This window comes from Salvia hispanica, chromosome 4, assembly GCF_029641045.1.
Source record: "Salvia hispanica isolate PSC_SH4W2 chromosome 4, Shi_PSC_v1, whole genome shotgun sequence".
Classification (NCBI taxonomy): Eukaryota; Viridiplantae; Streptophyta; class Magnoliopsida; order Lamiales; family Lamiaceae; genus Salvia; species Salvia hispanica.
The window spans coordinates 18069696-18087512 of NC_142695.1; the positions used below are offsets into that span (position 1 = coordinate 18069696).

Below are 17817 nucleotides of genomic sequence, written 5' to 3' on the forward strand. Positions count from 1 at the left end.
GCCCGACTCGACACCGCTAGCCCACCTTTCAAGGTGGTGGACTTGCGACCAAACATCGACAAGCTTGAAATCTTTGCCGACGTCGTCTTTGAAGACCCGCAACGCCGCTCTCAGAATGTCGGCTCCACTGGCTCCGCTCTGATAATTTGCCTCTTCTCCCCTGTATATCGCGCAAAATTTTTTGGTATCTCTGTCGCTTCGCTCCCAATGACTGCGGAGCATCTTCACGTTGCGGGGAACGGTATTCGTCGGCCTTCATGCGTTGTAAACTTCGGTGACTTTTAGACAAAAACACCTGTGGGTTTGTTGATTCCCGACGACAGGATCGTACGAGACGCTGATCCAAGCGTCGTACAGAGCCAACGTCTCGGCTTGGCTGTATGCATGACGGCTGCCGTCTCCCACAGCCTCTGCATCCGCTGCCTCCTCTCCCTCCTCTTCCTCCTCGGCATTGACGCCGAGACTGAGGCTGATCTTGCCGGAACCGGAGCCGGAGCCTCCACCAATTGGCCAGTCGGGCAAACTGCGTTCAGGTGCCAAAAAATTCTCCGGAATTTGGGATAATCCCGGTGATTGCCCGTACCTCTGGGGGGGAGGGACGATAGTATGCATCCACATCAAAATGTGGTGTTTGGTACGCCGGCGGGGTGGTCGAGCCTTGGGTGCCCGACGACGAACCGGGAGTACCCAAACAGTTGTACATGCTCGCCCAATCGTCGAACGAGTTCAAGTCGAACCCGCCGGAGCGCCGCCTGCCGGAGCCGCCGCCGCTGGAGTTTCCATTGCCAGACATTTTTTCAACAATTTGAGAGTAGTGTTTGTGTGTAAAATGGAAGAGGAATGAGGAATGAGAGTAGTGTTTGTGTGTAAAATGGTGAATGGAGTATGGAGTATATTTATAGAAGAATAAAAAAAAAAATTGAAAATTCGACCGTTTGAATTTTTTTTTATTTATTAAATTCGAATTTTTCGAATTTATAAAAAATAAATAAAATTATTACATCATAATTACGACGCCCACTCGCGGGCCGGCGAGTGGGCGTCAAGCAATGCTCCAGCGCGAGCCACGTGGGCGCGCGTCGTCTCGCCGGGTCGCGTCGCGCGACGAGATGTCTCGTCTCGTCTCGACGAGACGAGCCTCGCAACGCTGACTCGATGCTGGCTCGTCTCGTCGAGACGAGACCGAGCCCGCATCGAGCTCGCGTTGCGGATGCTCTAAAACTGACCGAGACCCATTATTTTAAAATTTTAGTGATAATTTATCATAGCTATATTTGAATTTCAATCTAATTATTGTGATTAAATATAACTTGTCTCTCGAATTTTGCCTAATCATAGAGAATGGAAATAAAATTAGATATAAGTTGTGTGTTGTGCCCACTGGTTTTACGTTGGTAACCACTTTGATTTTGTCGAATTTCCCCATTCACGTGGATATTACAATTAGTATGGTGGTAGGTGAATGTAGCAGTTTGGACTTAATTAATTCCGTTTATTTTATTTAATTTACTTATTATACAGTACTATTCTCTTTGTTCCATGGAACATTTCTTATTCGATAGTGAAAAGAGATAACAGTATTTCTAATTTAAAAAATTTGTTATTTAGAGTTGACGATCCCAAAAGAAAATGAGTATGTCAATTAAAGTAGAACGGATGGAGCATTGTTTCCTCTAAGCATTGTTCCTCTTAGCATATAGACACACTTCAAAATTCATTAAATACCGATGGATTTGATAGAGTTTCGAGAATCGAGCAAACAATACTCCTAAAAGGCTAAAATAATGGATGTGTGTGATGCAAATGCTCGTGAGCTTTGAAAGACGAGTTGGGGTGATTGTTGAGTGTATTCTTATCTCTCGATGCCAAAGACTTCGGCCAAACGAACTGCCAAATGGATCGGCCTTTAACATGTTCTTTTATTGTTGAAGTGGAAGATATATTTCCATAAAATAAATCAAAATATCCTCATCAGATTCGGACCCTTAGTGTTAAAATTTCCTGCCTAAAAGCTTACATATCATACAAATACAACTATGATTAGAATAACAACATTCATAAGAGTGTGATTGATCAAATCCAACAATGGAGTAACTGTCCATTACAGACACAACGCTTCCCGTTCATGGAAGAAAGAGCCCGACAGCCTCCATCACACAGCAATGCCAGATCCACGGAAGCCTCGACTTCCCTTAGCTGGCCATGATTCGAGGCAATATCTGTTCTAGCATAACCAGGACAGACAGAATTGATGGGTATTTCTTGGTTGCAAGCCAGTATAACACGCTTAGAGCTGCTTTCGACACTTTTTAGGCTGCAGAGGTGATAATGCCAGTTAATCTCTTCCACCCTCTATGCCAGTGAATATATTCCACACTTTTTGGGTTTTTCAGACAGTCAAGACTCAATAGCCAATGCTCATTAGCCAGTTTGAACTTTAAATAGAGTTAATAAAAAGATACAAAAGCCCTGAAAAATGAGTCCATTATAACCTCCAGAATACTGTACTACAAAATAGATACCATAAAGATAGAGGGAGAATTTCCCAAAAACGTCACAGTTGGTAGCAAAATATGGAGGTCAAGTTACATAAGTATATCTCTATTCTACACTGTGGGGCTAAGTTATTCATGTACAAAGACCAAGCCTTGCAGGTGCCACATGCTATGGAAAATAGAGGTAGCCACACGATATAAAGTTAGAGTGATTTGTTATCAGCGCCTAGGCTTTCATAGAACAGAATGTATCCATGGTCTGTGTTGCTTGAGTATTCTTGGGCACAACCGAAAAACGTCTGGATGGCCGACTCATCAATTATCTCTGCATTCTCATCGTCAAAAAAAGCCAGTGATTATGACTTTTTACAACTTACATAATGCCCGTGGTTTGGCCCTGTCCCTACATGAACCACCACGGCAAACAGCGAGTACTCCGAGTCACCTGCGTCTAAAGTGGTGCTGAGCTTCAGTTCCAGGGGGAACACTACGCGGTACGATAACTTCTTGTGTCTGTTTAGCTGTTCCATGTACTTGAATCGCTTGAGATGAATAACCAAGATACGAGGTGATTTCTTTATCTTCATCCTTTTCTGGGCTTCTTGCAAACTGTGTTTAGACACGAAAACAAATTAACTTTCTTCACCGTGAATACACACTTGTAACATAAACAAGGCCACCCACCTGCAGCATTTGTCACAGAAGAATTTATCTTCAGCATTTAGGGTTTCTGTAGAGCTGAAATTCTTGAGGCAGCTAGTAATTGAACTGTTTTGTTCAATATCAAGGCTTAAATCTAAAAATGTCTCGTCCCTTGCAGTAACTGTCTCACACCTTAAACACCTCGTCTCATTCGTGAGAATACCCTGCACCCCATTCAAAGTCAGAATCAATCAACAATAACAAATACATATATAAGGAGAAAACAGAGAGTGGCAGGAAATGACAAAGTACAGGTAGACATGTGAGCAATGAATGAAGTTTGGGAGCCACAGAATATCGGTTGGCTTTACCTGAAAAATTTTGTGGACCCAAGTAAGTGCAAGTTCCTGCTTAACACCATTGACATGACCATTACTCAGCCCATTTGAGACAATCTCACGTGTTGCCTTGAGATGCTCTTTCTCCAGTATGTCAACAAGTTGGTTTAGCAAGAAGTTCAGAAATTCATGAGCATCCTGCATGACAGGATATGAGAATAGTTGAATATCAGTTTACGAAATATCCACAACAAAAACGCGTACAAACAAGAACCCTTTTTGCCAAGCCATGTCATATAAAGCACGATATGCTACAACCATCTCATCGCTCATCTCAAGCTGTAATCATCAGAAGGTCCCAAAAGATGTTTTCAACAAACCAATGCCCTTAAAACACAAGGATTTAAAAAAAGACAGTCTGAATGTCATAAAAAGAACTAAAAAGTCATCAGAATACGCCACGTAGGACGAAGCAGCATCTAAACTGCTGATAAGAGTACTAAAAATTGAAGAACTTGAACAAATTCATACATATGAAAATAATAAAATCCTTGTCTGGGCACAAAAGGAACTTAATATAAATAGTAGAATAAAGGAGAACAATTTTCATACTTGAAATTTTCGAAATTTTCGACCCCCCAGCTGAAGGAGATTTGGATTTCTACTCCTTTTCTCAAAAGAATTTCTTGTGTCTTCTTTATTCGAGTCCTAGTATTTTGATAAGATCAGCCCACCCTGATATCGAGATACAGTTCGGGAACCAGAGAGAAGATCCATGGTCTAGTATTGAAGATCATCGTGGAGAAGCGCAAGCAATCGTCGATTCTTTGGAGAATCAAAATCGGTAACCCTAAACCGTAGAATTCATGTTTTAGGATTTACTTTCTATGAGCATGAATTATTTGCGTTCTAGCATGCAATTATCTGTTTAACATGTGAATTGAATTAATCGCATAATTGGTCAAATAGATCCGTGTCTGATTTATTTGTTTTGTACAAGTCTTCCGCTGTGCAAGGGGCACCAAACCCCATCAATTGGTATCAGAGCCAATTTTTGGCTCTGATTATGTGGATTAATTTCATGTCATGAGAATTGCTTGAATGCATGTTTTGTACGTTGCGTGGTTGTTTATTTTTCGTATGAATAATCATAACGTATGTACAATGAATCCGATAGCTGCGCAAATTTTGTGTTTTCTTGTGTTCGGTGCATATTTGATCTATTTGGGAGTTTTAATTCTCCATCATCAAATTTGTTGTTAAATCATGGAATTGTTGCAATTATTCCATACAAGACAAACACTATCATGATTGCCGCAATTTTATATCTTTGTTGCATGTTTTGATTAATTGGATAATGGTAGTACATGAATCAATTTTGTTTTGATTCTTTATTACGTGAGCGCCGATTTGTTTTCAAAACATACCGCGGTGATCTGCCGTCAAGACGATCAGCGGCATCTGTGCCGACGCAGCAGCGCCGGTGGCTGCAGGGACGACGTGGCAGCAGCCGCTGTGCTCGGCGGCGGACAGATGAGACGGCAATTCAGCAGCGACGCAGCTGCACGGATAGCAGCGGCGATCTGCCATCGAGACAACAGTTTCTCCGGCGGCGGCGGCTTTTCGAGTGGGAGTCTTTCTTGGGCAGTTTCCGGGCTCGGAGGAAGCTGTTGTCGCAGCCGCTGCGAAGGCGACGTTGCAGCAGCACCGGAGAAGAAGCAGCGGCTGCGGAGCCGAGAGAGCTGTTGGAGGCGACGCGCAGGCAGCGACGACGACGCAGCTGCGTTGACGTCGGGCAGCAGCGGCGTCCCTCCGTGAGCAGCTGCGCGACATCGCGATGTCTCGTTCTGTGACTTCTTTTTCCAAAATTGATTAGGATTTCCAAATCCTTGGATTCAATTTCAGAAAAAATTCAAGATTAATTTGGAAATAAGATTTGAATATATCTTTCGTGGATTTTATATATTATATAAGATTTGATTTTGTATCAAATCATGGATTAATTATAGATTTTATCCTTATTTTATGGATTTGTAGGGATTTAATTCCTAGACGAAAATCCTAGTTAAATTTGGATAATGACAATCTAATATTTATCTATATCCTATGGATTAATATGGATTTATCCCTAGACGAATCATAGTTGGATTTAGATAATGATAATATTATTTTATTCTTATCCTATGAGTTTATATGAATTTATTCATAGAAAAATTCTAGATGAATTTGGATAGTGATAATATAATATTTTATTCTTATGTTATAGATTTATATGGATTTGTTCCAGGGTAAATCTTAGATAGATTTGAATAATTCTAATATAATATTATCTTATTCTATGGATTTATTACAAGATAAATCCTAGATGAATTAGGATAAATATTTATTTTAATTTATTTTATCCTAGGGATTTGAATAGATTTAATTCTATTAAGACAAATCTTAGATGGATTAAAATAAGTATAGATCCAAATAATCCTTATCTTTTGGATTTATGTCCTAGATAGATTAGGATGTTGATGATATATAAGAAATCCTTATTTAATTGGATTTAGATATATTTATTTATCTAAGAAATCCTAAGTAATGTGTGATATATTCTAGATGTCTATTCTAAATAGAATTAAGATTTGTACAAATCTTTATTGATTGGATTTTATTTTTATCTTATGGATTATGATGGAAGTGTTTCTATCTAATAATATCCTAGTACGATTTAAATAATGATAATCCTAGATCAACGTTATCTTGAATTGTAGGATTTGATTTTATGGAAATAAAATCTAGAATAATCCTAAGTGGATTTAGATAGTTGACTCTATCTTGATAAATCCTAAATGAATTTTGGATAAACATTATCCGAGACAAAACTTAATTATTTAATTGATTCTCCCTTGACTAGATTAAATAATTGTCGTTAATTATCATGTGTGTTTAAATGCCATGCATTAAATGGATTTATCTGTTTATTTGGTGTTTATATATTTTAAGTGGATTATCTGTTTTATCTGCTTATGTGATAATTATGCAAAAACCATATAAAAATATCTAAGTGATGATTACAACAAGTGCGTTGTATACGGTCTCCATCGGTTGGACTGCCAAATTTTGTGAAGTTGATTTTCTAATATTATCGCCACCTACAGAGTAGGGACAATAATCCTACGAAAAACAGCAAGTTCATAACGACAGACTTCTCACATAATAAATAGAATGAACTAGAAAGTGGTTCCCAATATTATTGCCACCTGCAGAGTGGGGACAATAATCCTAAGGAACTGCGAGTTTCAGGGTTCAATCAGAATTTATGAGATAGCTTGGTTTTGTTGACAGCACATGAACATTGTTATGGGAGTGTGTTGTAGAAATAAAATTCTGTAATGCTAAATCTGATGGTCGTGCTTAGGCAGCATTAGACGTATCAACCTCCAGAGGAGGAACAATTGATGTGTCGGTGTTGTGACCAGTAAAATTGTCAAAATTTTAATGCGTATTAACCTCCAGAGGAGAATACAATTTATTAATTTTGCAGTTGTAAGATACATAATTGTTTTGTGGTTATTTGTGATTATGTATTGAGCATGAGTATGTGATAATAAGTTTATTTGCCAAATCTTCAATATGTCATTTAATATTTGTCTGCGATCCTTAAAGAAAGAAAACTCGAATGCCTAAATTATGTAGACCGGAAACGAAAATGGATAAAATCCTCATCGCTGAAAGCTTGGAGTTTATACTCAATGATTCATGTCCTCCATTTTCTCGACATAATTCCACGAAGAATGTTCGAGAATGCATTATGCATGTACTTGACAAGCTCTTTGAGGAATAAGGTCAAGCTATTTTCCTTTAAGTAGCTCGACAAGTCTTGGTTAATGATGATGAAAGATGGATATCAATAGAATCTGTCAAGATGATTCGATTGGAATATCCTAGAGTGACAGAATGTTTTGTGGATCTTTTGATCACTCAAATAGTTTCTGACACAAGTCATCGCCTAAAGTAACAAGAAATGACTATAAGAAGGTTTAACTGAAAAGTAGAAAATCTTCAGAATAATAGTCGTTGTGTTACTATTAGAGGAAAGTAACATGATAGATGACGAATTCATAAAGGCTGCATTTTTCTTAAGTCCTAGTTCATTTGAACAAAAGACTAGATATGGAAATGGGAGAGCCTGGATTGTCATCGAAGTTTGTTTAAAGCGAGAAAAGATGCTTTGTGAGTTGGATTGACCTATTTTATAGAAGGACAATGACTTACATGACAATGCAACTTCTAAGTAAGAGATCTTGATCCAGTTAGGTTTTTGTTGCAGTGGGAGCTATTATTGCTCAACTATTGTTTTATGGTTGATGCTTAAGGCATCATAGTATTAAAATAATATAAGTGCGACAAGGTTGAGTATTAAAAAACACATCAACTTTTTAATCATTGAATGATAAAGTATTTATGGCTCTTAGCCTTAAGGCCAAGAAAATACTTAGAAATTGTTCGAACTGATCTAGACTATCAAGATTTTAACATTTCGTTAAATAGCTTGAGAGTTGAGAAAGTCTATTTGATGCACTATGAGTTAGAATCATTTGATTTTTCAAGAGATTCAGAATACTTATAGATGTGTAACATAGAAAGACTAGCAAGTCTCAATGGTTTACACCATAAGGAGACGAGCAAAGGGTTATGATCAGTAGTGAGAGTCTAATCTCCATCAACGAATCCAAGCATTCATCTAATGAATGTGATAGTTATGTAAGAAGGAATCAAAGTCTTTCTAAGACAAGTTTGATTAAGTGATGAGTTGTACTCATTAAAATCTTATCATTGATGGGATAAACATTAAAGAAACTACCAACATCAGTACCTTCTACAAAACACGAGTTGTGGACTAGAGCGTCTCTAGTCTAGCACATCTCAAGGTGTAATGTTGTTCCAACACGTGTTGGAAAAGTGTCCAAGAAATTGGAGTTGAGTACTGAGGCATGTTTTAAGGTTTTTCCCAAATGATGTAAGGTTATAATCTTCAAAGATATAATTCTTGTATGAAGATCTAGAGATGAACTACAAGCCTAACAACGTGATAACTCTCAAAATAAAGAGAGAGATATCGGATTTTCCACATTACCAAGAAGTCATACCATTAGAAACTTTTGCACTAATAAAATCAACTTCAGTACCTAAGATTGTAAGAATCATATAGTAGTGGGAGCGTTCCACTGGAACACAACAAGTTCATGGGTCTAAGAGTGTCGTAAGACTCAGTCTTAGATCAACTTGAACATAATCCCTTTAACTACAATGTAGTATTGGTTCATTTGGATATTCATCCTTGAAAAGGTGATAGATTTCAAACTACAATCTAAGATAGACAACATGTTTTACAAGACTTGCAAAACTACCTATAGGCTGTGTCAGTCAGTGGGAGCTAGTATATTTGCAAGTGTAAATATGGATCTCAAAAGGCTAGACAATGACAATGAGTTATGCCCAAAGAGAATTATCTTCTCGCTATCATTGTGCCAGGATTTATTTGATCCTATTGTCTATTAGAACTTACATAAATTAGAATGTATGTATTATGATTGTCAAGACAGCCTTCTATAAATAGAAGTCTTGAGGAAATCATCTACTAGAACATTCTTATGGATATGTAATTAAGGGCAAGAAACACATGATTGGAAGCTTATAAAGACCTTCGTGGTCTTAGGCAAGCATCTAAATCAGAGTATATGTGTTTTATCAAAATTGTCAAATGTCTGGAATTTGACTTTTGCCCATTGCAGTGCTGTAAGCACTAGGAAGTTGAAAGTGCATTAAATGTGGTATTATTGGTACTCTACAATGATGAAATCTACAAAAGTTGCAAACAACTAAGATTGGCATCTAGCGTAGGAAACTGGTTGTCTACCCAGTTTAAGATAAATGATTTAAGAGAAACTAATTACATTCTTAGCATCTAAGTCCTTTTAAGATGCTAGAAAGAATGTTGAGATTCTCTTAGGAATCCTATATCTACACATTGCTTGGAACATTTAAGCATTAGAAATTCCATGAAAAGGTTTATACCTCTCAAGATGGAATTGTCTTGTCTCTAGTCAAGTGTCGTTTGACGCTTAGTGAGATTAAGAATAATGAGACTAGTGTTGGAGATAGATGTCTCATATATGCTATAATGTGTACTAAGTTTGATATTAGTCGTGTTTATGCATTGCAAGTATATATCATATTAACCATGGCAAAGGATTTTGATTGAGGTAATGAATATACCCTAGTGCTTGAGAAAGACTAGTAACTATATTCTAGTTTACCAGTCATTCATGTAATGTCCTTGGGGTTACACTGTCTTAGTTTTGTGACTAATCAGTGATCGAGTAAGTCATCCTCTGTATATGTGTTTACCTTAGGAATATCTTCCTAATAGCTTTAATCGTAAGTTTGAGTATGTCTATGAGTATTTTTTTTACTACTCTAGTGAAGGCTAACTCAAGGGACACACGAGTTTATTAAGCTAAGCAATCACATATGGGGATGAAATTAATTAAAGATCAAGTGCGCAGCAAAGACATCATGGTGAAAAAGATATTATCAGAGAACAACCAAGCAGATTTTTCTTTCACTTAGTGAAATGAATGGTAGTTCGATATATCTAGTACAAAGACCTACTTTGAGTATAAGTGGGAGAGTTTTTGGCAGTGGGTATACTCGAAAGCATGTTTTGAGTATAAGTGGGAGATTGTTAGGTTTGGTATACTGAAAAGCATGTTTCGAGCAAGTTTCGCGAGAATAGAATCTTGCTTGTATACGTAAAACTCTACAATCCACTTTTAACCCGATTCAGTATTATTCGAGCAGTCTCGCACGAATAGAATCACTATTATTATTACATTGTGTTTGCTTGTGCATTTAAAAGATGTTTTACAAACATTTAAATGCATAAGAAGTAAACAAAGTCTAAGTCTTTTGCTTAGTAGACCGGTTGTGGGCGTCGTCCACTTTAAGGTAACACGGTCAGATCTATGCAATGCTTTGCAAAAGAAAAAGAAGAATTTCACAACCTAGATAGGCTTTGGCTACCTATCGTGAAAGGTTGCAATGTCAGTCCACATATTTCTAAGCCTTACTGAAATAAGATGACATTGATGTAGTATAGCACTGAACGGATCTAACAGCAAGACGTGTCTTTATGCTATCTACTGAAAGACTAGGTCTTGATAAATTACTATTTCTTAATCTACATATGTTAGCATTGAGCATACGATATTGATTATGCACTACTTTGACTTATCAAATGGTGCGGGTTTTTCGCAACCCAATAATCCTGATATATTGGGTAGTGGTGATTAATATCTAGCGGTGCTAGGATTGCTATTATGTTGAAACGTGCACGAGGTGAGTCTCGTTTGATAATGTCCTCAAGAGGAGCTCGAACAAAGTTTATTATTCGGAAAACTGGCCAGTTGGAGTTTTATTACTCTATGAATAATAAATAAGTGTTTCTTGCTAAGTCCACTCTTGGAATTAATAAGATATTAATTAATTAAGTCCATAACAGACATTAATTAATTAATGGACATTTATATCTTAAGCGCGGAAAATAAATAATAAAAGTGGAAACCCGGATTACTTGTAATTTCGGATTTGGATGGGGAGAGTTCAATATTACTTCTGTAGTGGCTGCTCGTAATATTCCAATATAAGCTTGTATTAAATTGTGGGTTCAATTTAATTAGTAAAAAGCTAATTGGGTGAGCCCATATCCAAAACCTTCCATAGATCCCTGTCTGGGCCCAAAAGGAACTTGATATAAATAGGAGAATAAAGGAGACAGAATGATCACAATTTTCATACTTGAAATTTTCGACCCCCTAGCTGAAGGAGATTTCGATTTCTACTCCTTTTCTCAAAAGAATTTCTTCTGTCTTCTTTATTCGAGTCCTAGTATTTTGATAAGATCAGCCCACCCTGATATCGAGATACAGTTCGGGAACCAGAGAGAAGATCCATGGTCTAGTATTGAAGATCATCGTGGAGAAGGCGCAAGCAATCGTCGATTCTTTGGAGAATCAAAATCGGTAACCCTAAACCGTAGAATTCATATTTTAGGATTTACTTTCTATGAGCATGAATTATTTGCGTTCTAGCATGCAATTATCTGTTTAACATGTGAATTGATTAATCGCATAATCGGTCAAATAGATCCGTGTCTGATTTATTTGTTTTGTACAAGTCTTCCGCTGTGCAAGGGGCACCAAACCCCATCACATGTATCCTCTGAAAACATCATTTTCTTTTCTAAGCCTTTACACAAAGCGTTTTGGAGCTATCACACCTGTTTTCTTCTTTTGAGAGTTTATCTGCGCATGATATATCATCAAAATTTGTCCAGGAAAGCCATAGGCTGGTATATTACTTCAATTCAGAGGTTATTATGATGTGTTACAATTGTCATCGATAGATGCAACAGGATTCTAAAAAAAACATGAAGTAGGAGTGGGCTTCTTAATTTTACTAGGAACCATGACATATACATTCTAAGTTTCTACTGATGGATTATTCTAACAATCACAAAGTTTGCCTTCAAACAGTACCTTAGTACAAAAAGGTGACAGTTCTAGGTGCTACCAAGGATCAAAACCTATCAAATATGAACTTTTGCAATTCTTACATCCACTACCTGTGAAAAAAGTTATGCAAGACAAGTTAAAAGGTTTTCATCTGATTCTCCTTGGCTTTTGTTGTTGGAATAATACTCCAATAATTGTTCGCGAAATGGTACACAAAAATAGAGAGCCTGGGAAACAAAACAAATCAGTGAAATTATAAAAAAAACAACTAGAACACTCAGAACACATAAGAGAACCTTGTACCATCATGGCACCACTCAAACCAGCAACATAATCAATCACAATTTCCCCAAATGATCAAATAATCAATGCAACAAACATAGATTTATGCAATCAAACTATCGAAATTTCTCCTTTCATCGCCTCTAATCTCAGATAACGAAAAACCTCTGATAAGACAACACAGTCCAAACTCAAAAACCTAAATCCACATAGAAACTAAGAATCATCCCTCAACTAAAGAAAACAAAACAAAAGTTCCCACAAATTAAACATGATCGTGAAAATCGAGAGAGGGAATTGAAGATGAGGACCTGCAAAACACTGTTGCAATAGCATGTGTTGCCGAAATTCTCCAAGCCGAAATATCTTTCACCTTCGGGAAAATGGTCTCCCAAAGCCTTCTCTAACTTGGAGTCCGCCACACCCATTGTGAGTGTGACACCATCCACCATATACCAGAACTCCTCTATCTCTCTCGTCCACGCATCTTCGCTCTCCCAGAATCTCTCTCTAACTCGGCGGCTACAGATTTGATTATTAGACGCCTTCCTTTATACTGTAAATGGGTTTTCTTACAGAAGATGATTTTGTGAAATCAAGATTATTGTTTTCTTCACCTACGACCTGGTAATTGTATCTATTCATTCATAGACTATTGACTCTCGATTTTTTCATCAAGAGAAATTTCGGAATAAGGACCTTTCGAAACTTAGGATTCAATTCGCGGACCTCTCGTAATATGAGACCAAGGCATGGGTATTTTTCAAAATGAGAGTTTTTTTCTTTTTTCTCTTTTTTCCTCTTCTTTTTTTTTATTAAATCCCTCACAAAATATAAGAATTTACCATAATATCCCACATAAGATTTCTTTTTGTAACTAATTGTTAATCTTGATAATGAAACCCTAATTTTGAATCTCAAGCTCGCCCATAACATCCTAGCTCTCCTTCGCCTTCTCTCTCCCCTTGGGGAACTAGAAGAGATTTTGGAGTTTATACCGTCTGCAGAGTTTCAGCGCTGCATGGTACCTCTGTTTAGACAAATTGGACGAAGCCTCACTAGCTCAGATTTTCAGGTCTGAAGATTTTCATGCACCCTTCCCTTAGATGGCATCTTCCCTTTGAGGATGCTTTTCATCGGACGACGAGAGCATTTAAATGATTAGTGCAGTCTTATTTTTTGTTGAATTATTTACTTCTCTGTATGGTTGTTGTGATCCAATTCATTGTCTGCACAATTTTAAACCTCAACATTAACCGCCATGATTTCCTATTTGATAGGGAGCTGAACGGGCTCTTTCTTTGGTGGAACAATGATCACATAGTAAGTCTGATTGCAGAAAATCGGAATGTTATTTTACCAATCATATTTGATGCGCTAGAAAAGAACATACGAGGCCACTTGAATCAGGCAATCATTTGCTTGAGCTCCAATGTCAGGAGAATGTTTCTAGAGATATATAGATCCCGAGTTATTTGAAGAATGTCAGATGCAGCAAGACGAAAATCATGAAACACAATCGTGAGTTAACTTGGAAGAAACTGGAGATATGTTAAATTTAATATATGGGTAGTTTGGTCAATATATATATATTGTGTGAAGAAAATAATTTAAAAAGTAGATGAAAAAACAAAAATCCCTCATTCTGAAAATTTCGCATGCCTGGATCCCATATTACGAAAGGTCCGCGAATTGAATCCTAAATTTCGAAAGGTCAGCGAAATTAATCCCATATTCCAAAATTTCTCTTTAATCAAATAGAGATGAATAAAATTACCTAAAACTCTTACATAATTTACTGTCATGAAAACGATAAAATTCGTAACAATTCAGTTTTTTAATAGATTTACCATAGTACTTTTTTATTTGAGTTATATCGATTCTACTCGTCATTATTTATGTGGATAGAGTTCTGTGCAGTGAAGACTAAGACCCTACTTGGTATAGGAATGAAGGAATGGAATGGAATTTCGACTTTCATTCTATTTCATTGCTTGTATATATTTTTCCTTATAGGAATAACCATTTGTCCATTTCCTTTTGAATCATCATCCATTCCACACAGGAATAGTCATTTCATTCATTTAGCTAAGGAATGGTTATTCCATTGCATTTCATATTCCTTTCTTCTTATTTTAAATTTTAACAAAATTATATAAATATTATTTTATATTATATTTAAATTTAATATAATCAAAAGTTTATAATAATTAAAATTTTAAAATTTTTAATAATTGAAAAATGCACACACACACACTTCACACACTACACACTTCACACATTTCATACACTACACATATTTCACACACTACATACACTACACACACTACACACATTTCACACATTTCACACACTACACACTTCACACATTCCACACACTACACACACTTCACATATTTCACACACTTCACACATTTCACACACTGCACACTTCACACACTACACACACTTCACACATTACACACTTCACGCACTTCACACACTACACACATTAGTGTGTGAACTGTATGAAGTGTGTGTAGTGTGTGAAATATGTGTAGTGTTTTTTTTTAGAATCAACAAATTAATTATTCATATTTCATTCCATTCCATTTCCATATTAATTTGTACTAGTTTTCAAATATAGGAATGAAATCAATCAAGGAATAACAATTCTATTTCTTTTGCATTCCTTGTGCTTACCAAACACAAGAATAGAATGGAATTGTCATTCCATTCCCACTTTCATTTCATTCTCATCTCCATTTCATTCTCTGCTCATTCCATTCCACCATACCAAGTAATATAGATAATGGAAGAAGAGGGTATGATTATCAGTTTCTTTAGCACTACAATGAAAGAGAAAAAGAGAAAAAATAACAAAAATTATATATGCAAAATACCCTTTAATTTAGTTTTATTTTTTAGAATATAATTTTATGACTAATTTATCCTTATTTAATGTTGAATATTTTTAAAATCAGTTTAGTAAAGTATCATTGATTTAAATTATGAATTATTGATGGTAGGAATGTGATCAAATGAAAACTCTAAATATTGTACAAGTTCAAAACTATAATTTGGACCATTGAAAAATGTCAACATATCACAAAAAAGCATCAACAGGAAATGTCCACAGAATTTCAACGGTAGTCAATATTGTGTTGGTACTGTGTTGACATTAAAATCTTGAAATTTTACATTGTGTTGATATTGTATTGAAACTGTGCTGAAGATGTGTTGAGGAGTTTTGAGTTAGTACAATATATAAGTTTGCATTTTATCAATGCTCATTTATGGTAATACTAATTAACACATTACATAATTAAAGTACTATATTTAATTGTAAAATAATTACTAGTACTATATAATTTATTAAAGTACGATATATTTTTAAAAAAAATTATATTTGATCATTTTATACTTTAGTATCTAGTTTTTCTGTCATTTTTATTATTTTTTCACAACTTGTTTGATTATCTTTTGTTACTTTTTTTATTTCAAATTATCATACGATATAAATCATCAATGTTGTGACATTAAAATAATTTAATATACAAACAAAATAAATTAAAATAATAAAGCATTTCCATATTTTATATGTGGGCAACATGAGAAAATATTATACCAATACTGATTTAACATTTCTTGCAATATCTTTTAATTTTTGAGTTATTTTCCTTTAATACTACTTTTCCTTAGCTTGTTCCATTTTTTCATTATATATCCAAAAGCAGATATATGAATACTTTTTATTTTAATTTACTTTTAGTGTTGAGTGTTTTTATATTAAGGAAATATTAATTATTATTTCTTTCTTAATTAACATGAAGGGTGTTTATAGTTTTCTAAGTACATATACAAGTGGTTGCATTTATATTTTATAATTTTTAGAATTATTCAATCATGAAATAGTTTGATGCATATAAATTTTTTAACTTATTTTTTAATGTCATATCAATTTTAATTTAACTTTTGGTGCTAAGTCATCAAAACCTATAGCACTGAAAATTAATTTGGTGCAGTACTTATTATAATATTTGTTGCAATTTAACTTTTTTTTTTTCTTTTGGGACATTTAGTTTTTTCTCATGGGTTGTTATTAAGATAGCACTGTATAATTTACGATTTTTTTAAGTATAATTTTGTAATTTAAAGAAAATAAAAAACACGTTCACTAAACTTGCATAGCACAACAATACAACATATTATATACTTCAAGAAATGTTAAAATTTAATTACATAAAATGATAGTGTTTGGGTGATTATTCGTCGGATAAGATTATGACAAAATAAAATTAAGTAAATAAATGTATTAAAAAGATTGATAAAACATGATAATAATAATAATAATAATAATAATAATACAAAAATGCTCTATATATAATTAATTTAAAATAAAAATATTTTGAAATACTAAAATCTTGGTACGCACTAACCAATTAAACTATACTCCTTTCATTTGAAAGTAGTTGAGTTGTATTCCTTTTGGACTATGCCAAATAGTTAAGTCGTTTAATTTTTTTTCGAAAAATATTTTATTCTCTTTCTTATTTACTCTTTCTTTTTTCCTCATACTTTATTATAATATGGTAATCATTTATTAAAAAATTTAGTTTGTTAAAAAAAATTATAATAAATACGTATAATTTATACTGTTAAAGGTATGGAGTATTTGATTATGCTTTCATCAATCTTCTTAATATATCATAATATTAATCATTTTATAAATATTATTTTTATTACTTTTTTTTATTTAAATATAATAAAATTTAAAATAAATTCATATCAACAAACCATACTAATAATCAACAATTTTTATTTCTTTTGGGGTTGTGCCAAAGTAGTTGAATCATTATAATAAATACTTATATATATAGACTTTAAAGGTACATTGTTTTAGTTGGTTTAGAAATCAAATTTATTATGGTATAATAAAATTTTTGTAATGAATATTTATAGATATAATTATTTATGCAATCCAATTATTTATCATATCTGTAATACATTCTTTTCTTTGGGAAGTGCATATAATTATATTGTTTTATTAATTCCTTTTAAATTATTTTAAATTTGTATTCGATAAATAACATTCAAAATCAATTCATATCATTAGTCGTGCATTGCGCGGGTACTGGTCTAGTAATATAATTTTAAAGGTTATGTTAGTGAGAATTCACAGTCTGATGAGTCAGATTTTGAATAGATTGAAATCAGAAGATCCAAACTGGTTGTCATATTAGGAGTAAAAAATCTTGTTGATGCTATCGTGAACATGAACTCGAAACAACTAGCTGCTCAGGAAGATATGAGATTTGGGCAAAGCATAGAAATGACATTTTCACTTCTTGAAAATTTTAATCAAGACAACTACACCAAAATCAAACCTATGGATGATGAACCATTACACATTAAAGCGTAGGATGTGCATGCTACTTTGGGACTGTCTAGAGGGGAGCTGAGAATAAATAAGGAAAGGAAGCATAACATAAATGATGTTATATATAGGTGTGTGAT

General features: G+C 34.6%; 1 pseudogene; it reads right to left on the reverse strand.

Annotated features, from left to right (window-relative positions):
- Positions 1-2698: 2698 nt before the first annotated feature.
- LOC148927398 (ubiquitin carboxyl-terminal hydrolase 3-like) lies at positions 2699-12782 on the reverse strand (annotated as a pseudogene).
- Positions 12783-17817: the final 5035 nt, after the last annotated feature.